Source organism: Scyliorhinus torazame, chromosome 3 (genome assembly GCF_047496885.1).
Source record: "Scyliorhinus torazame isolate Kashiwa2021f chromosome 3, sScyTor2.1, whole genome shotgun sequence".
NCBI lineage: Eukaryota > Metazoa > Chordata > Chondrichthyes > Carcharhiniformes > Scyliorhinidae > Scyliorhinus > Scyliorhinus torazame.
The window spans coordinates 318887266-318908134 of NC_092709.1; the positions used below are offsets into that span (position 1 = coordinate 318887266).

Genomic DNA, 20869 nt, shown 5'->3' on the forward strand with positions numbered 1-20869 from the left:
TCAGTTTTGGGCATGTCCATGAGAAGTTGAGGGTGAAAAGTTGCGGCCGTTAAGTTGGGTGATTCCGATAGCACTGCCTTTGGCAGTTGAGCAATTATTTTGGAGATTCTTGGTTCTGCAGGTTAACTGAAAAGAGTTGCTCTGTTTTCTTCTCGGCTGTGTGCTAATTTGTACCTTGCTTCCAGCAATCGGAGAGAGACATGTTTTTACCTGCATGTGCAGGGATACCTGGTAGATATTCTTCAGTGGTGACATTCACAGCACACACCTGAACAGCAGATTAGCACACAGAGATCAAGGTTGCAGTTGGCTTTTAACCCCTTGTCTTGTGTATTCCTGGAAGGGGAAAATCACAAACGTGTCTTTTGCCCAGAACTGCTTTCTTTCAACTCAAATCATGACCACGGTCTGGGATATTACTCACAGGAGATGGTTTCTATTGAGATGGTAATCAGTCTCCATTATCTCTACACGAGTTTAAGAACATAAAAACTACAGACATAAGAACTAGGAGCAGGTGTAGGCAATTCAGCCCCTCGAGCCCGCTCCACTGTTCAATACGATCATGGCTGATCTCATTTCATGGAATCATAGAATCCCTACAGTGCAGAAGGAGGCCATTCAGCGCATCGGGTCTGCACCGACACTCTGAAAAAGCACCCAGCCTAGTCCCTATCCCCTCCCCAGCCCCGTAACCCCACCTAACCTGCACGTCTTTGGATTGTGGGAGCAAACTAGAGCACCCAGAGGAAACCCAAGGCCAGAATTGAACCTGGGTCCTGGTGCTGTGAGGCAGCAATGCTAACCACTATGCCACCGTGCCGCCCCATCTCGGCCTCAACTCCACTTTACTGCCCCTTTTCCATAACTCTTCACCCATTCCTAACTAAACATTGTCCACCTCCTCCTTAAATTTACTCAATGTCCCGGCATCCACCGCACTCTGGGGTAGTGAATTCCACAGATTCACAACCCTCTGAGAGAAGTCATTTCTCCTCATCTCTGTTTTAAATCTGCCACCCCTTACCCTAAAACTATGACCTCTCAATCTAGATTGCCCCACACAAGAGGAAACATCCTCTCTACACCTATTTTGTCAACCCCCTTTATCATCTTGTATGCTTCAATTACATCGCCTCTCATTCTTCTAAACTTGAGAGAGTACAGATCTAAACTGCTCAATCTTGCTTGAAAAGACAAACCACTCATCTCTGGAATCAATCTAGTGAACCTCATCTGAACTTCCTCCAATGCAACTACATCCCTCCTCAAATAAGGAGACCAAACTTATGCGCACTACTCCAGGTGTGGTCTCACCAGTGCCTTGTGCAGTTGTAGCAACACTTTTCTACTCCATTCCCTTCTCAATAAATACCATTTGCCTTTCAGATTACCTGCTGTAGCTGCATACTAGTTTTCTATGATTCATGCGCCAGGACACCCAGATCCCTCTGCATTGAAGCACTCTGAAGTTTATTTCCATTTAGATAATAAGTTGCCTCTTTAATTTTCTGACCAAAATGGATAACCTCGCACTTTTCCACATTAAACTTCATCTGCCAAATTTTGGCCCACTCTCCTAACCTATCCATTTGTAAATTACTTGTTTCTTTATTGCAACTTACTGTCCCACCTATTTTTTTAGTGCCATCTGCAAATTTGGCTAGAGTACCTTCTATTCTGCATCCAAATCATTAATATAGATTGTAAATATTTGGGGCCTAAGGAGCGAAGCCTGTGATACCCCACTAGTTACATCTTGCCAACCAGGAAAAGACCCATTTATCCCGACTCTCTGCCTTCTTTTGGTAGCCAGTCTTCTATCCAAGCTAATAAATTACCCCTAACCCCACGAGATATTATACTGTGTATCAACCTTCTGTGCTGCATCTTATTAAATGTATTCTGGAAGTCTAGATATACTACAGCTACAGAATCCCATTATCCACTTGGCTTCTTACATCTTCGAAGAATTACAGTAAATTAGTCAAACACAATTTACCCTTCATAAAATTGGAATAGTACTCGTGTCTGCCACTGTGAAAACTGAGGCAAAATACTGATGTACTGTCTCGGCCATTTCTGTGTTCCCCACTATTAACTCACCAGTGTCATCCTCCACTTTAGCTACTCTCTTCTTTTTTACATCCTTACAGAAGCTTTTGCTATCCTTTTTTATATTTTGGGCTAGTTTTCTTTAATAATTTACTTTTGGTATTTTTATTACTTTTTTGGTAATCCTTTGTTGATCTTTAAACATTTCCCAATTTTCCAGCCTACCACTGGCCTTTGTAATATGGTATACTTTAATTTTTGTCTTTATCTTGGGCACGATTTAACGCCCAAGAAACAAAGTTTTGGGCACGTATACTAAGTATACTACTTAGACTGATTTGAGCAGCACGGTAGCATTGTGGATAGCACAATTGCTTCTCAGCTCCAGGGTCCCAGGTTCGATTCCGGCTTGGGTCACTGTCTGTGCGGAGTCTGCACGTCCTCCCCGTGTGTGCGTGGGTTTCCTCTGGGTGCTCCGGTTTCCTCCCACAATCCAAAGATGTGCAGGTTAGGTGGATTGGTCATGATAAATTGCCCTTAGTGTCCAAAATTGCCCTTAGTGTTGGGTGGGGTTACTGGGTTATGGGGATAGGGTGGAGGTGTTGACCTTGGGTAGGGTGCTCTTTCCAAGAGCCTGTGCAGACTCGATGGGCCGAATGGCCTCCTTCTGCACTGTAAATTCTATGCTAAACTGCCCTACCTTTTAGTCTTCTTGCCCAGTCCACTAGGACCACATCTGTCTACATGCTGACGTAATTCCATTGTTTAATTGCAGAATGCGAGTGTGGGACTCCAGTTTCTTGCCCCCAAACTGAATTTGAAATTTTAGCATGCTACGATCAATTTTCCCTTGAGGATCCTTAACTATCAGATCATTAATTAATCCTTCCTCATTACCCGAAACAAATCCAGAGTGTCCTGCTCCCTAATGGTTCCACAACATATTGCTCCAACAAACAGTCTTTAATACATTCAATGAACTCTCCCTCGAGGCTACCATACCCTTGATTAATCCAGTCTATATGCATATTAAAATCACCCATGGTTATTGCTGTGCATTTCTTAATAACTGCATTGCAGTGTTAATGTAAGCCTACTTATGACAATAAAGATTATTATAAAAGCTCCCAGTATTTCCAGGTTTATACTGTGCCCTGCTGCGGAACGACTGTTTGGGGACCTCTGCATTACTCTCACCAGGGACTTCTTTCCTTTGAAATTTCTTATTTCTACCCAGATTGATTTTACTCCTTGATCTCCAGTGTCAATATAATTTCTCAGTACAGCACTGATCCCCCCTTCCTTTACTTACAAAGCTACGCCACCTCTTTACCCTTCCTGCCTACCCTTGCGAAATACTGAGTACCCTTAGATATTAAACTCCCAGGCCTGTAGCGCGATTCTCCGACGCCCCGCCGGGTCGGAGAATCGCCGGGGGCTGCCGTGAATCCCGCCCCCGTGTGTCCCGAATTCTCCGCCACCAGAGAATCGGCGGGGGCGGGAATCGCGCCGCACCGGTCGGCGGGCCCAACCCCGGCGATTCTCCGGCCCGCGATGGGCCGAAGTCCCGCCGCTGTCAACCCTCGCCAGCTGCCGTGGATTCAACCACATTTTGAACGGCGGGAGCAGGCAGCGCGGGCGGGCTCCGGGGTCCTGGGGGGGGCGGGGCGCGGGGCGATCTGGCCCTGGTGTGTGCCCCCACGGTGGCCTGGCCCACGATCGGGGCCCACCGATCGGCCGGCGGGCCTGTGACGTGGGGACACTCTTTTTCTTCCGCCTTCGCCATGGTCTTCACTATGGTGGAGGCGGAAGAGACCCCCACCCCTGCGCATGCGCGGGGATGCCGTGAGCGGCCGCTGACGCTCCTGCGCATGCGTCACCCGGCGAAGTCCTTTCAGCGCTGGCTGGCGTGGTGCCAAAGGCCTTTCCCACCAGCCGGTGGAGAGGAAAGCACTCCGGCGCGGGCCTAGCCCCTCAAGGTGAGGATTTAGTCCCTAAAGGTGCAGAGAATTCCGCACCTTTGGGGCGGCCCGACGCCAGAGTGGTTCCCGCCACTCCATTACGCTGTAATCCCCCACCCCGCCGGGTAGGGGAGAATCCCGCCCCTGGTCTCCTTGTAACTATGTCTCAGTAATCACTACCAAATCATACCCCTTTATTTCTATTTGTGCTGTTAACTCAGTAATTATATTCCGAATGCTTCGTGCATTCAAATACAAAATCTTTAAGTGTGTTCTAGTGTCAAATTTCCCGACTCTTGTTCGATTCTTTTGTGCAATACGACGTTCATATGTTGTCTCTTTCTTTTATTTTCTGGTAACAATTAGTCTCACTAATTTGCATTCCTACCTTTCCATTAACTTGGATTTTCTAATTTCCATGCAACTGACCTTTCCTCTCCATCATTGGTACCTCATGAACCATGACAACTGGATCTTTCCCCTCCCACTCCAAGTTTTTCTGCGGCTCAGATGAGATATCTCGAACCCTGGCACCAGGTAGGCAACACAACCTTCGGGACTGTCGATGTTGGCCACAGAGAACCTGATCTATGCCCCTAACTATACTATCCCGACTACATTTCTCTTCTCTCCCTCCCCCCCCCCCCCCCCCCCCCGCCCTCCCCCCCCCCGACTTGAATGGCTGCCTGTACCAGGATGCTGTGGTCAGTTTGTTCATCCTCCCTACAGTCCCCTATCTCATCCACACATGGAGCAAGAATCTCAAATCTGTTGGATAAGGACAAGGGCTGAGGCTCCTGAAAATCTACTCCCTGAATCCCTCTATCTGCCTCATTCATAGTCACGCTCTCCTGTCCCTGGCCATATTCAAGGTAATTAATCTAAGGGGTGTGACTGTCTCCTGAAACACAGCCTCCAGGTAACTCTCCACCTCCCGGATGTGTTGCAGCATCTGAAGCATACCCCAGCTCATCAACTCTGAGCTAAAGTTCCTTGAGTAACCAACACTTACTGCAGATGTGTTCACTAGGAACTACAATGGGGCCACCAGCTTCCACATCATGCAAGTAAAACACATCACCTGGTCCGGCATCTCTATTTTATTTTATTTGTTTTTTATTTGTTATTTACATTTCTGACTAAACTTTAGTCTTTCTAATCTGTAAAATATTTCTCTTTTTACCTTTAGCAATTTAGAACATAGAACATACAGTGCAGAAGGAGGCCATTCGGCCCATCGAGTCTGCACCTTCACACTGAAGCCTTCACTTCTACCCTATCCCCGTAACCCAATAACCCCTCCTAACCTTTTTGGACACTAAGGGCAATTTATCATGGCCAATCCACCTAAGCTGCACGTCTTTGGACTGTGGGAGGAAACCGGAGTACCCGGAGGAAACCCACGCAGACACGGGGGGAACGTGCAGCCTCCGCACAGACAGTGACCCAGCGGGGAATTGAACCTGGGACCCTGGCGCTGTGAAGCCACAGTGCTATCCACTTGTGCTACCGTGCTGACCCACGGTAGAATAGGTCATTCAAATTAGCAGTTACTAACTAACCAATGAACTTCCGTTTTCCTGTGATGGCACTCTTTGTTTTTTCCAATCTGTTTATGGCGAGTTCCTCCCCTCCCTCCGCTGTTTTAAGTGGCTGGATGTGCCGCTCTCCATGCTGTTTACTCGCTCTGAATCAATTCTCCATTCCCCTGCTATTTTGACTGGCTGGGTGGGCCTCTCTTCACGCTGTTCCATGCTCCGAATCAGCTCTCACAGATTCACAGTGCAGAAGAGGCCATTTGGCCCATCAAGTCTGCACCGAGCATGAAAAACACCTGACCTGCCTATCTAATCCCATTTGCCGGCAGTTGGCTCTCCCTTTTCCCCGCTGTATTAATCGGCCGGATCGGCCTCTCCCCGAGCTCTTTCTCGCTCTCAAGCTGCTCGCCCTTCCCCCGCTATTTTAACTCTCTCCGCTTCTCGCTCTCATTTCAGGTTTTGCATTCCCTCTCTTCCTTTGAAGTGTGCCTGTAAAAGGTGTAACATTCCGTTCTCCCTGGACTAGCTGGTCAAACGTAATTCACATCGGAGTTCCGGCAAGTGGTTTAAATTACAATCTCAGCCAGTGTTTACCTGGATGATCTTTTTTTTTTTAAAACACATTTTACTTAAAAGTTCAATATGTCCATATGTAATTTGGGACCATGATGACCTGTTGTCATGACAATTCACAAAAACATCAGTGACACTACTCCAATACTCCAAATGCAACTTTCTGACTTAAGAGACCTGGATATAAAATCATAATTGCTGCCTTTTTATCTACATTAGCCTTTAGAGAGAAAAGACAAAGCTGGAGTTCAAGTTCTTCTTTGTTACATAACTGAGTCCTCTGACAGGACAGATCAAAAATATTAGCTGAAACGCACCACTGGTGGTTATAAACCCCAGCAAGAAAGTTGCAAGAAATTTGGATGTAAATTTGTTTTATTGTCACGTGTACCGAGGTACAGTGAAGTGTTGTTCTGCGTACAGTCCAGACAGATCATTCCGTACATGAGAAAAAAAATAGGGCATACATGAATACCCAATGTAAACACATAGACACAAACATCAGGTGAAGGATACAGTAGTGCTATACTACTCAGCAGAGAAGATGTGTGAAGAGATCAGATCAGTCCATATGAGGGGCATTTTCTTCGCACCTTATTGCATTTTCCAGACATCCCAAAGCATTTCATAAACAATAGTTACTTCTGAAGTGCAGTCGCTGTTGTATGCCAGCAACTATATCAGCCAATTGGCATCAAGCAAGGCCCCACAAACAAATGAGCAGCTTAGTTTCATCGAATAGAATCACAGAATTGCCACCGTGTAGAAGGAGGCCATTCGACCCATCAAGAATGCACCGACCCTCTGAAAGAGCACTTGCCCACTCTATCCCAATAACCCCGTAGCCTAACCTACACATCCCTGGACACTAAGCGGCAATTTTGCATGGGCAATCCACCCACCTAACCTGCACATCTGTGGACTGTGAGAGGAAACCGGAGCACCTGCCGCACTTTGGGAAATCAGACCATAAGACGGTACGCCTTCTCCCGGCATACAAGCAGAAACTCAAGTGAGAGAATCCAGCTAAGAAGGTTGTGCAGTGCTGGTCCGAGGAGACAGAAGAGCTCTTACGTGACTGCTTAGAGACAGTGGACTGGTCCATATTTAAGAACTCAGCGACCAACTTAAATGAGTATGCCACCACCGTCACAGACCTTATCAGCAAACGTGTGGACGACTGCGTGCCAAAGAAAGCAGTACGTGCGTTCCCCAACCGGAAACCATGGCTCAATTGCGAGATTGACTCCCTACTGAAGGACAGATCTGAGGCGTTCAAGGCAGACGACCCTGACCGATACAAGAAATCCAGGTACGACCTCCGCAAAGCCATCAGAGATGCCAAGAATGAATATCAAACCAAGCTAGAGTCACAGACAGAATCTCGGCGGTTGTGGCAAGGACTAAACAACATAACGGGCTACAAAGCGAAGCCGAACAGTGGGCGAAATTCTCCCCCAACGGCGGGATGCCCGCTGACTGGCGCCAAAGCCGGCGCAAATCAGACGGGCATCGCGCCGGCAAAAAGGTGCGGAAGTCTCCGCATCTTTGGCGGCCTAGCCCCAACATTGAGGGGCTAGGCCGACGCCGGAGGGATTTCCGCCCCGCCAGCTGGCGGAAATGGCGTTTGTTGCCCCGCCAGCTGGCGCGGAAATGCGGCGCATGCGCGGGAGCGTCAGCGGCCGCTGTCAGTTTCCCCGCGCATGCGCGGGAGCGTCAGCGGCCGCCGAAAGTTTCCCGCGCATGCGCAGTGGGGAGAGTCTCTTCCGCCTCCGCCATGGTGGAGGCCGTAGCGGAGGCGGAAGGGAAAGAGTGCCCCCACGGCACAGGCCCGCCCGCGGATCGGTGGGCCCCGATCGCGGGCCAGGCCACCGTGGGGGCACCCCCCGGGGTCAGATCGCCCCGCGCCCCCCCCCAGGACCCCGGAGCCCGCCCACGCTGCCTGGTCCCGCCGGTAAATACCAGGTTTGATTTACGTCGGCGGGACAGGCAATTCCTGGGCGGGACTTCGGCCCATCCGGGCCGGAGAATCCAGCGGGGGGGTCCCGCCAACCGGCGTGGCTGGATTCCCGCCCCCGCCCAATCTCCGGGAGCGGAGACTTCGGCGGGGGCGGGGGCGGGATTCACGGCGGCCAACGGCCATTCTCCGACCCGGCGGGGGGTCGGAGAATGACGCCCAGTATCTCCGGCAGCAGCGCACCCCGATGAACTCAATGCATTCTATGCTCGGTTCGAGCAGGTAACCAACAATCCGCTGTTGAGTGCCCCAGCAGCCCATAATTCACCCATACCCACCATCACAGCTTCCGAAGTCAGATTGGCCTTCCTGAAAGTGAACCCTCGGAAGGCGACGGGCCCGGACGGGATCCCTGGTCGTGCACTCAGAGCCTGCGCGGACCAGCTGGCAGAGGTATTCGCAGACATCTTTAACCTGTCCCTACTCCACTCCGAGGTCCCCACCTGCTTCACGAAGACCACCATCATACCGGTACCAAAGAAGAACCAGGCAACGTGCCTCAATGACTACCGACCAGTGGCCCTGACTCCAGTCGTAATGAAGTGCTTCGAGAGGTTGATCATGAAGTGCATCACCTCCATACTCCCAGAACGCCTTGATCCACTGCAATTCGCATACCGCTGCAACCGGTCCACATCAGACACCATTTCCCTGGCCCTACACTCATCCCTAGAGCATCTCGAAAACAAGGACTCCTACGACTTCCGGGTGCGGCGATGACCAGCTAAGTCGCACGTTTTGGCACCTCCCGTTTTAACGGACCTTTGGGCTCTTATCGGGAGCCCCAACGGCAATTTTCGAAGGCTAAACCCACTGTGAGGCGACATAGAAGGGAGTCCCCCCGGATGCGAATGGACAGAAGAGACAATAGTGGCCAGATTACAGAGGATCCTCTGGAGCAGTGGCAAAGAAGGGAAGTGAGAAGCAAGATGGCGGTGGAGGGAGGCCAGTTGGTATGGGGCCTGGAACAGCAGGAGTTCCTCCGGCGATGTGTGGAGGAGCTCAAGAAGGAGGTGCTGGCGCCGATGCTGCAGGCGATTGAGGGGTTAAAGGAGGCGCAGAAGACCCAAGAGATGGAGCTCCGTGGAGTGAAGGCAAAAGCTGCCGAGAATGAGGACGAGATACAGGGCTTGGTGGTGAAGACGGAGATGCATGAGGCGCTACATAAGAGGTGTATGGAGAGACTGGAAGCCCTGGAAAATAGCTCGAGGAGGAAGAACTTAAGAATCTTGGGTCTTCCCGAAGGGGCAGAGGGAGCCGACGTTGGGGCGTATGTGAGCACGATGCTTCATATCTTAATGGGAGCTGAGGCCCCGACGGGCCCCCTGGAAGTGGAGGGAGCGTATCGAGTCCTCGTGAGAAGACCAAAGGCAGGAGAAATATCTCGAGCAATAGTGGTGAGGTGCCACCGCTACAAGGACAGGGAGATGGTCCTGAGATGGGCGAAAAAGACACGGAGCAGCAGGTGGGAGAATGCGGTGATCCGCGTGTATCAGGATTGGAGTGCGGAGGTGGCGAGAAGGAGGGCGAGTTTCAATCGGGCCAAGGCGGTGCTCCACAAGAGGAAAGTGAAGTTCGGAATGTTGCAGCCGGCAAGACTGTGGGTTACATACCAGGGTAAACACCACTACTTCGAGATGGCAGAAGAGGCGTGGACATTTATTGAAGAGGAGAAGTTGGACTAGATTGGAGAAAGAGTGTTTCAAATGAAGTAGTGAGGTGGTGGTAAGGGACTGTGAATCAGATGGGGGAAAATTTTCTTTCCCCTCGAAGGGGGGGACACGAAGAAATGTGGGTACCGGAGGGGAAGGGGAGGGGGAAGGAGAGAGGGAGCTGCGCCATCAGGGGCGGGGCCGAGAGGGAAGCACGGGCTTTGTTCCCGTGCTATGGAAATTGTGGCGGGAAAAGGGGGCGCAGGAAGGAGGGGGCCTCACATAATGGGAGGCTAAGGATAAACGGGGGAAGCCGAGGTCAGCCAGAGTTTGCTGACTTCCGGAAGCAATATGGGGGAGCAACTAAGCTAGAGAGGGATCTATGGGGGGGGGGGGGGGGGTTAACTGGGTTGCTGCTGCTAGGGGGAAGGGGGAGCTGTTACGGGATGGGATGGGAGGGATGGGAGGGCGCCGTCGGGGGGATAAGCGGGTGCGTGGGAACCGGGTGAGGAGCTGGTCTAAAAAAGGGGATGGCTAGTCGACGAGGGGGGGGGGGGGGGGGGTAAAGAGCCCCCCAACCCGGTTGATCACGTGGAACGTGAGAGGGTTGAATGGACCGATTAAGAGTGCAAGGGTACGAGCGCACCTAAAGAAGCTAAAGGCAGACGTGGTCATGCTTCAGGAGACGCACCTGAAACTGGCGGATCAGGTCAGATTAGGAAAAGGATGGGTGGGACAGGTATTCCATTCGGGCTTGGATGCGAAAAATAGAGGGGTGGCAATACTGGTGGGGAAACGGGTATTGTTTGAGGCGAAGACCATAGTGGCGGACAGTGGGGGTTGATACGTGATGGTGAGTGGCAGATTCCATGGAGAGGCGGTGGTGCTGGTGAATGTACATGCCCCGAACTGGGATGATGCGAACTTTATGAAGCGTATGTTGGGGCGCATCCCGGACCTGGAGATGGGAAAGTTGGTAGTGGGGGGGGGAGGACTTCAACACGGTGCTGGACCCAGGGCTGAACCAGTCCAGATCTAGGACCGGGAGGAGGCCGGCAGCGGCCAAGGTGCTTAAGGGCTTTATTGAGCAGATGGGAGGAGTAGATCCCTGGAGATTTACTAGGCCAAGGAGTAAAGAGTTTTCCTTCTTCTCCCATGTCCACAAAGTGTACTCCCGGATAGACTTCTTTGTCCTGGGAAGGGCGCTGATCCCGAAGGTGGCAGGGACGGAGTATTCGGCTATAGCCATTTCAGATCATGCCCCACATTGGGTAGATCTGGAAGTAGGAGAGGAAAAGGAGCAGCGCCCACTCTGGAGATTAGATATGGGACTGTTGGCGAACGAGGGGGTATGTGTAAGGGTGAGGGGATGTATTGAAAGGTACCTAGAGATTAATGATGATGGAGAGGTCCAGGTGGGAGTGGTCTGGGAGGCGTTGAAGGCAGTGGTTAGAGGGGAGCTGATCTCCATAAGGGCCCATAAGGGGAAACAAGCAGGTAAAGAAAGGGAGAGATTGTTGAGGGAGATTTTGAGGGTGGATAGGCAATATGCGGAGGCTCCAGATGAAGGGCTATACAGGGAAAGACGGAGATTGCACACGGACTTTGACTTGTTGACCACGGGTAAGGCAGAGGCACAATGGAGGAAGGCACAGGGAGTGCAGTATGAATATGGAGAGAAGGCGAGCCGGCTGCTGGCCCAACAACTTAGGAAGAGGGGGGCGGCGAGAGAGATCGGAGGGGTTAGAGACGAGGAGGGAAAGATGGAACGGGGAGCGGAGAGAGTGAACGGGGTGTTTAAGGTATTTTACGAGAGGCTATATCAGGCTCAACCCCCGGAAGGGAAAGAGGGAATGATGTGTTTCCTGGACCAGCTGGAGTTCCCGAAGGTTGAGGAACAGGAGATGACAGGACTGGGAGTGCAGATTGAGGTGGAGGAGGTGGTAAAAGGAATTGGGAACATGCAGGCAGGGAAGGCTCCGGGACTGGATGGGTTCCCGGTGGAGTTCTATAGGAAATACGTGGACCTGCTGGCCCCACTTCTGACGAGAACCTTTAATGAGGCTAGGGAAAGGGGGACACTACCCCCGACGATGTCGGAGGCGACGATATCGCTGATCCTGAAAAGAGACAAGGACCCGCTGCAGTGCGGGTCATACAGGCCTATTTCCCTCTTGAACGTAGATGCCAAGCTTTTGGCCAAGGTGATGGCGACGAGGATAGAGGACTGTGTCCCTGGGGTGGTGCATGATGATCAAACAGGGTTTGTTAAAGGGAGGCAATTGAATGCTAATATACGGAGGCTGCTGGGGGTGATGATGATGCCCCCACCGGAGGGGGAGGCGGAGATAGTGGTGGCGATGGATGCAGAGAAAGCATTTTATAGAGTGGAGTGGGACTACCTGTGGGAAGTACTGAGGAGATTTGGATTTGGAGAGGGGTTCATTAGATGGGTTCAGCTCCTGTACAGGGCCCCGGTGGCAAGTGTGATTACAAATAGGCAACGATCTGACCACTTCCGACTATATAGGGGTACAAGACAGGGATGTCCCCGTTCCTGTTTGCATTGGCAATTGAGCCACTGGCCATAGCGCTGAGGGGCTCTAGGAAGTGGAGGGGGGTACTTAGAGGAGAAGAGCATCGGGTGTCATTATACGCGGATGATTTGTTGTTGTATATCGCGGACCCAGTGGAGGGGATGCCTGAGATAATGCAGACACTCAGGGAGTTTGGAGAATTTTCAGGACATAAATTGAATATGGGGAAGAGTGAACTGTTTGTGACACACCCCGGGGAACAGGGCAGGGGAATAGACGATTTACCGTTGAGGAGGGTAACAAGGGATTTCCGGTATTTAGGGATCCAGGTGGCCAGGAACTGGGGAACCTTGCATAAGCTTAACTTGGCACGACTGGTAGAGCAGATGGAAGAGGTCTTTAGGAGGTGGGACATGGCGCCCCTGTCATTGGCGGGCAAGGTGCAGGCGGTTAAAATGGTGGTCCTTCCGAGGTTTCCTTTTGTGTTCCAGTGCCTCCCTGTACTGATTACAAAGGCCTTTTTTAAGAAGGTGGACAAGAGTATTATGAGCTTTGTGTGGGCTGGAAAGACCCCAAGAGTAAAGAGGGGGTTCCTGCAGCGCAGTAGGGACAGAGGGGGACTGGCACTGCCGAGTCTAAGTGATTATTATTGGGCCGTCAATGTGTCAATGATATGTAAGTGGATGAGGGAAGGGGAAGGAGCGGCGTGGAAAAGATTGGAGATGGCGTCCTGTAGGGGAACTAGTCTAAAAGCACTGGCAATGGCGCCGTTACCGCTCTCCCCGAAAAAATACACCACAAACCCATTAGTGGTGGCAACTCTGAAAATTTGGGGGCAGTGGAGACGACATAAGGGAGTGACGGGTGCCTCAGTGTGGTCCCCGATAAGGAACAACCATAGGTTCATCCCAGGAAGGATAGATGGGGGATTTAAATCTTGGCAGAGAGTAGGAATTGTGAAATTGAAGGACTTGTTCTTAGACGGGACGTTCGCGAGTCTGGGAGCACTGACAGAAAAATATGGGTTGCCATCTGGGAATGCATTTCGCTATATGCAAGTGAGGGCATTTGTGAGGCAACAGGTGAGGGAATTTCCGCAGCTCCCGGCGCAAGAGATCCAGGACAGAGTGATTTCGGGGGCATGGGTGGGTGATGGTAGGGTGTCAGATATATATAGGGAAATGAGAGACGAGGGGGAGACGATGGTAGAGGAGCGGGAGGGAAAATGGGAGGAGGAGCTGGGGGAAGAGATTGAGGAGGGGCTGTGGGCAGATGCCCTGAGAAGGGTAAACTCTTCGTCCTCGTGTGCCAGGCTCAGCCTGATACAATTCAAGGTTCTACACAGGGCGCATATGACTGGAGCAAGGCTGAGCAGAGTTTTTGGAGTGGAGGATGGGTGCGGGAGATGCGCGGGAAGCCCGGCGAACCACACCCACATGTTTTGGTCATGGCCGGTATTGCATGGGTTCTGGGTGGGTGTGGCAAAGGTGATTTCAAAGGTGGCGGGGGTCCGGGTCGAACCAGGCTGGGGGTTGGCTATATTTGGGGTTGCAGATGAGCCGGGAGTGCAGGAGGCGAAAGAGGCCGATGTTTTGGCCTTTGCGTCCCTAGTAGCCCGGCGAAGGATTCTACTTATGTGGAAAGAAGCTAAACCCGCGGGCGTGGAGGCCTGGATAAACGACATGGCAGGGTTCATAAAATTGGAGCGGATAAAGTACGCACTAAGAGGTTCGGCTCAAGGGTTCACCAGGCGGTGGCAACCGTTCCTCGACTATCTCGCAGAGCGATAAGGGAAAATAGGAAAAGTAGCAGCAGCAACCCGGGGGGGTGGGGGGGAGGGCTCATTTGGGTCCTCAGGGGTTTTATATTAGTTATTTATATTCGATGTTACGAAATTACTATTTTAGTTACTATTTCTGTTGTTTCTTATTTTGTTGTTGGCAGTTGCCGTTAGTTAGCATATAATATTTATTTTAAAAACGATCAATGTATATATTATTACAAAGTTGTAAAATGGGAAATTTTTGTTTGATCGAAAAACTTTAATAAAATATATCTTAAAAAAAAAACAAGGACTCCTACATCAGACTCCTATTTATTGACTACAGCTCCGCCTTCAACACCATAATCCCAGCCAAGTTCATATCAAAGCTCCTAAACCTAGGATTTGGCTCCCCACTCTGTAACTGGATCCTTGATTTTCTGACCAACAGACCACAATCAGTAAGAATGAACAACAACACCTCCTCCACAATAGTCCTCAACACCGGCGCCCCGCAAGGCTGCGTACTTAGCCCCCTACTCTACTCCCTGTACACACACGACTGCGTGGCAAAACTTGGTTCCAACTCCATCTACAAGTTTGCTGACAATACGACCATAGTGGGCCGGACCTCGAATAACGACGAGTCTGAATACAGGAGGGAGATAGAGAATCGAGTGGAGTGGTGCAGCGACAACAATCTCTCCCTCAATGCCAGCAAAACTAAAGAGCTGGTCATTGACTTCAGGAAGCAAAGTACTGTACACACCCCTGTCAGCATCAACAGGGCCGAGGTGGAGATGGTTAGCAGTTTCAAATTCCTAGGGGTGCACATCTCCAAAAATCTGTCCTGGTCCACCCACGTCGACGCTGCCACCAAGAAAGCACAACAGCGCCTATACTTCCTCGGGAAACTAAGGAAATTCGGCATGTCCACATTAACCCTTACCAGCTTTTACAGATGCACCATAGAAAGCATCCTGTCGGGCTGCATCACAGCCTGGTATGGCAACTGCTCGGCCCAGGACCGCAAGAAACTTCAGAGAGTCGTGAACACCACCCAGTCCATCACACGAACCTGCCTCCCATCCATTGATCCATCTACACTTCCCGCTGCCTGGGGAAAGCGGGCAGCATAATCAAAGATCCCTCCCACCCGGCTTACTCACTCTCCCAACTTCTTCCATCGGGCAGGAGATACAGAAGTCTGAGAACACGCACAAACAGACTCAAAAACAGCTTCTTCCCCGCTGTCACCAGACTCCAAAATGACCCTCTTATGGACTGACCTCATTAACACTACACCCTGTATGCTTCATCCGATGCCAGTGCTTATGTAGTTACATTGGGCAGAATTCTCCGCAATCGGCGCAATGTCCGCTGACCGGCGCCAAACACGGCGCGAATCAGTCCGGCATCGCGCCGCCCCAAAGGTCCGGAATCCTCTGCACCTTGAGCGGCCGAGCCCTAACCTTGAGGGGCTAGGCCCGCGCCGGACTGATTTCCGCCCCGCTAGCTGGCGGGAAAGGCCTTTGGTGCCCCGCCAGCTGGCGCGGAAATGACTTTGCAGGGTGGCGCATGCGCAGGAGCGTCAGCGGCTGCTCACGGCATCCCCGCGCATGCGCAGTGGAGGGGGTCTCTTCCACCTCCGCCATGGTGGAGACCATGGCGAAGGCGGAAGGAAAAGAGTGTCCCCACGGCACAGGCCCGCCCACGGATCGGTGGGCCCCGATCGCGGGCCAGGCCACCGTGGGGGCACCCCCCGGGGCCAGATCGCCCCGCGTCCCCCCCCCCCCCAGGACCCCGGAGCCCACCCGTGCAGCCTTGTCCCGCCGGTAAGAGAGGTGGTTTAATCCACGCCGGCGGGACAGGCATTCGAGCAGCGGGACTTCGGCCCATCTGGGCCGGAGAATCGCCGGGGGGGGGGGGGTGGGGGGGGGGCCAACCGGCGCGGCGCGATTCCCGCCCCTGCCAAATATCCGGTGCCGGAGAATTCGGCAACCGGCAGGGGCGGGATTCACGCCAGCCCCCGCCGATTCTCCGACCCGGCGGGGGGTCGGAGAATCCCGCCCATTGTATATGTTGTGTTGCCCTATTATGTATTTTCTTTTATTCCCTTTTCTTCTCATGTACTTAATGATCTGTTGAGCAACTCGCAGAAAAATACTTTTCACTGTACTTCGGTACACGTGATAATAAACAAATCCAATCCAATCCAACCAGGAGGAAATCCAGACACAGGGAGAAAGTGCAAACTCCTAACCCAAGACTAGAATTGAACCCGGATCCCTGGTGCTGTGACAAGAAGCAGTGTCACTGTGCTGCCTGCTGAGAATATTGGTGAAAGCACCCAGTAATCTCTCCAGCAGGGCAGAGGGCCCCGGTTTTCAGGCTCATCTGCAAGATACCTCTGACAGTGCAGCAACTCCCTCAGTACTGCACTAGAGTGCCAACCGCGTGTGCAAATCCGCAGTGGGGATTTAAGGTCCTTTGAGGCACATGTCCCCAGCTGAGCCACACATCCAAGAGGCGGAACTGCAGCCAAAACTACACATGTCCCGCACCCAACTAGATCAAAACCCTGCAGAGAGCCTCACTTGTGCTGCAGACTGGTGACCAAAAGGGACAGACATTTACTCAGGGCGGTCAAGTGCATACGTTTCTCCTCTGAGGGATCGACAATACTATCAGTTGCCGCCAAGTGGTTTCAGAGGAACACAGGTTTTTTTTTTAAAACTGCGCAAGGGGCCACAGAGGAGCCTTGTCCGGCTCTGAGGAGGACCTTCTGCACTCTGGAAAAAGTGATTTCAAATATGCGCCCGTCTGTATAGAGAGGATTGTGAAGGAGTCGGTTTCACGGTCTACCAAGTGGCTGTTAAGAACCTCAGAGCACACACACACACAAAGAGCATCAGCCTTCAGCCACTGTTTCCAAACACTTCCAGAAACCTAACCACAGCAAAACCACGAGTCTACCCTCCTGCACAGCCTGATTTTGCAATCGTTACTGGATTGCGGATTGGCGCGGGAGTGGGAGGTGCACAGAAGTTGCAGTGAATGTCGAGATCGAGCAGCATTTACCCCGGCGTCAAACCAATGGATCGGGTCAGGGACGCTGCGGTGTATGAATGGGCTGGAGTGGGGTCTGTCTCTTTCTGTCTACTCCACGTAATCTGCTCTCCCTCTCAACCTTTTTTTTAATCAAAAGAAATCTCCATGCAGCACGCGTGGTAAAGAATAAATCAGGGAACAACTCCCTTTCATTTACAGAGTATCCCCAGCTTAATTAAATGGGGAATAACCAGGACCCCACGGTGCCTCATCCTATGTGACTAATTCATTTGTCCCGGTTCACATGGACTGGGGAGGGAGGCATGAACCCCCAGGTTTGCAAAGACTTATTCTCCCCCTCTTCCCAAAGGATTCCGTGTAGAACAATAAAACTCAAATGGATTTGAATAATAAAGAATGCGCATTTTACAATCATTGTCAAAGGGAGCATTAAAAAGTATTTTCTTTTAAAGGGCGATTTAAAAAAAATATTTAATGAATAACAAATCGCTGGAATAATTTTGCATAGGGAGCTGGGGGAGGATTGTCCCCTGGGCTGTTTCCACCGTCATTGAATAAAATAATCACCGGCACGAGCGAGAAATAAAAAGAGAAAATAACACATTTATTTCAACCACTGACCGTCAACGTTGTTTCTGTAAAAAAAAATGCAGCTTCCTTTGTTAAAATAAAAACAAATAAAACTGAAAACTCACCGAGTAGCCACTGGTCTGTGTCCTTACAGCAAAAACAAATCGATCCTGTTTGCAGTGGGTTTTTTGTTTGCTCTAATAGAAATGTGCTTTGCAAAATGTGCAGCAGTAGCTCTGACTCCCCTCTGAGGTGGGTTAACAGTGAGAAGAGGCAGCCAGACCGGTTCTAGCCATTGACATAGAGTCAGTGAGAGGGGAAGCGCGCTGCTGCTGTTCAAAGCTTTCGTCTGAATTTTACATTTTGAATCCGCACCTTTTTTTTAAATAATTTTTTTTTTAAGTTGTGCTCCTGGGGTTTAAGCGAGGTTTTTTTCCCCCTGTGTGTGTGTGTGGTGTATGTGTTTCCCTTCCCCGCCTCTCCTGATTAATATCTGTGTGCACTGGGCGAAGGGGGAGGTCTGGGTGGGAAAGCTCGCTCGCTCCCTCCGGTCCTGAGGAAGACTTTCACCAGCCCGCCTGGCTGCTCTCTGCTGCTCGGCACTCCAGCCGGAGACACCATCGTCAGCAAACAGGAATGCTCTGTGTGGCTGAGGGGAGAAAAAAATGGGCACGGATTTATAGGTTAACATTCCCTCACACCCCACGACGGATCACACCCACAGCGCTTGTGGGAAGAGATTTTGTCATTAACCCTGCTGATTTATTCCATGTCCTTCCGTGAACTCGTGGCCTGCTGCCCGGGTTCACATCTATTTTTCTGGAAAACGTTTCAACTGAAGCAAACGAACCAAGGTGCAAAGTAAAAAGGGGCCATGAACTAAAGCGAATCACAAATCAAATTTAAAACACCAAAAATGTGATTAAATGGCCCAACAAAGCACGCTGGTTCCTGCGGTGCCCAGCAGACACGGGAAGCTTCGTTGGTGCCCCTGGACACCGCGTGCTCCATTCGCCAGGGACCTCCCGGCTGCAAATGCAGTCGCGGTAGAGGGGCAGACAGTCGGATCGAATGGCCCCCTTGGTCACCCGCTGCATGGACCTGTTAATGGCAAGTTTAGCTGGGCCCTGGAGCAGGTTCACGAGGAAGTCCTCTTCATTCTTTGCACAGGGTGCCCGTTGATCAGGAGTGTGGGGCTGAAGTGCAATCAAAACTGTAATGACACAGGTTCCAATACACTAGTGGGTGTCGTGTTTTGCACTCTCTTGTAAGCTTCGATACGTTTTCCAAGACTGCCTGAGGGTGGCCCGGTGGTTAGCACTGCTGCCTCACAGTGCCAGTGACCTGAGTTTGATTCCTTCCTTGGGTAACTGTCTGTGCGCAGTTGGTACATTCTCCCGTGACTATGTGGGTTTCCTCTGGGTACTCCGGTTTCCTCACACAGTTCAAAGATGTGCAGGTTAGGTGGATTGCTATGGTAAATTGTCCATTAACATCCAAGAGGTGGGGTTATTGGGTTACAGGGATAGGAAAATGATTGGACAAGAAGCACACACTAATGTTCCCTCATGGTCCTTGATGCTTCTGCGTCTCTTTGGGTCCCTAGTGATAGGGTTGGTACATACTCGATGGGCCAAATGGCCTCCTTCTGCACTGTAGGGATTCTATGATTCTTATCAACAACAGTAGGCAGCACTCCCACCTGCGATCCAGCTATATCATTACCCAAGATAAACTATATTCCTGGACAAGATAGTTTCTCATTACTCCTACTACCACTTCACCACTTTTCACTGGACTTTCCAACCTTACCTTATATAATGGAACGCCACTCCTCTCACCCTGAATTCCACATATCACCACCTTTTCTGGCAACATTCTTCCCAAACTACATAATTCCTCATCTCTTACCAGTAAAGATTGACTAGCCCCTGTACCTCTTAAAATTGTGACTTCTTTACCTGCTCCTCCTGATACACATGAGTAAACTTTACCCACACAAGTAAATTCTTTAAAGACATCTGGCACCTTCTTAACAATTACTTCTTGAACAGGCTGTACAATCGTTTGCACCTCTTTCGCTTGCCTTGGGCTTTCCTGTACCGCTCTAACAAATCCCACTGTCTTATCCTGTTTTACCACATCAGCCTTTCCGGTGCTTTTCCTCAACCACCAACACTGTGACTTTACATGGCCTAGTTTATTACAGTGAAAACATTTGAAACTTTTCATTTCTTTTCCACCCTCCTGGATTTCTTTTTTAATCTGAGGTACACTCTCTTTATTGTCTCCCATCAGATCACCTTCACCTTTACCACTTGAGTATTTCTCATGTCACCAGTTTCTATCCCTCACACGCTGAAACTGATGTCGGAAACCAAGCTTTGATTTATGAACTAATTCATAATCATCTGCCATTTCCACTGCTAATCTCGCAGTTTTAACCCTCTGTTCTCCCACATGAGTTCTCACTACGTCAGGAATTTAATTTTTAAACTCCTCCAAAAGTATCATTTCTCTGAGAGCTTCATACGTTTGGTCTATTTTCAAAGCCCATATCCATCTATCAAAATTACTCTGTTTGAGCCTTTCAAACTCCATGTATGTTTGACCAAATTCTTTCCTTAAAGTTCTAAACCTTTGTTTGTAAGGTTCAGGCACTAGCTCATATGCACTTAAGATAGATTTCTTCACCTCCTCATACATTCCAGATACTTCCTCCGGTAGTGATGCAAACATTTCATTAGCTCTACCTACCAGCTTTGTTTGAATCAGTAATACCCACATGTCCTGTGGCCATTTCATTTGTTTAGTTACCTTCTCAAATAAAATGAAAAAGGCTTCCACTTACTTCTCGTCAAACCTTGGCAATGCTTGGACATATTTCAATAGATTCTCACCAAGCCTTCGACTATGATGCTCTTTCTCACTATCCCCCAACTGTACGTTTCCCTTTATGTCATGTTTCATGGCCATTTTCTGAAGTTCAAACTCCCTCTCTTTATCTTTTCCCCTGATCTGTATCTCTCTTTCTTTTTCTTTTTGTTCTGCTAGGGCTATTCTTTCTTTTCTCCTTTCTTCTCTCTCCTTTTCTTTTTCCTCTCTCTCTCTCTTTCTATTTCTTTTTCCTCT

General features: G+C 50.4%; 1 protein-coding gene across 1 annotated transcript in view; it reads right to left on the reverse strand.

Moving 5' to 3' along the window:
• The window catches only part of rnf24 (ring finger protein 24), a 224492-nt gene extending 206115 nt beyond the window's left edge, over nucleotides 1-18377 (reverse strand). Inside the window, exon 1 of the mRNA XM_072497632.1 lies at nucleotides 17863-18377. The gene's annotated coding sequence lies outside the window, so the exon portion shown is untranslated. The remainder of the gene's footprint in view (nucleotides 1-17862) is intronic.
• Between the last annotated feature and the right edge of the window lie 2492 nt (nucleotides 18378-20869).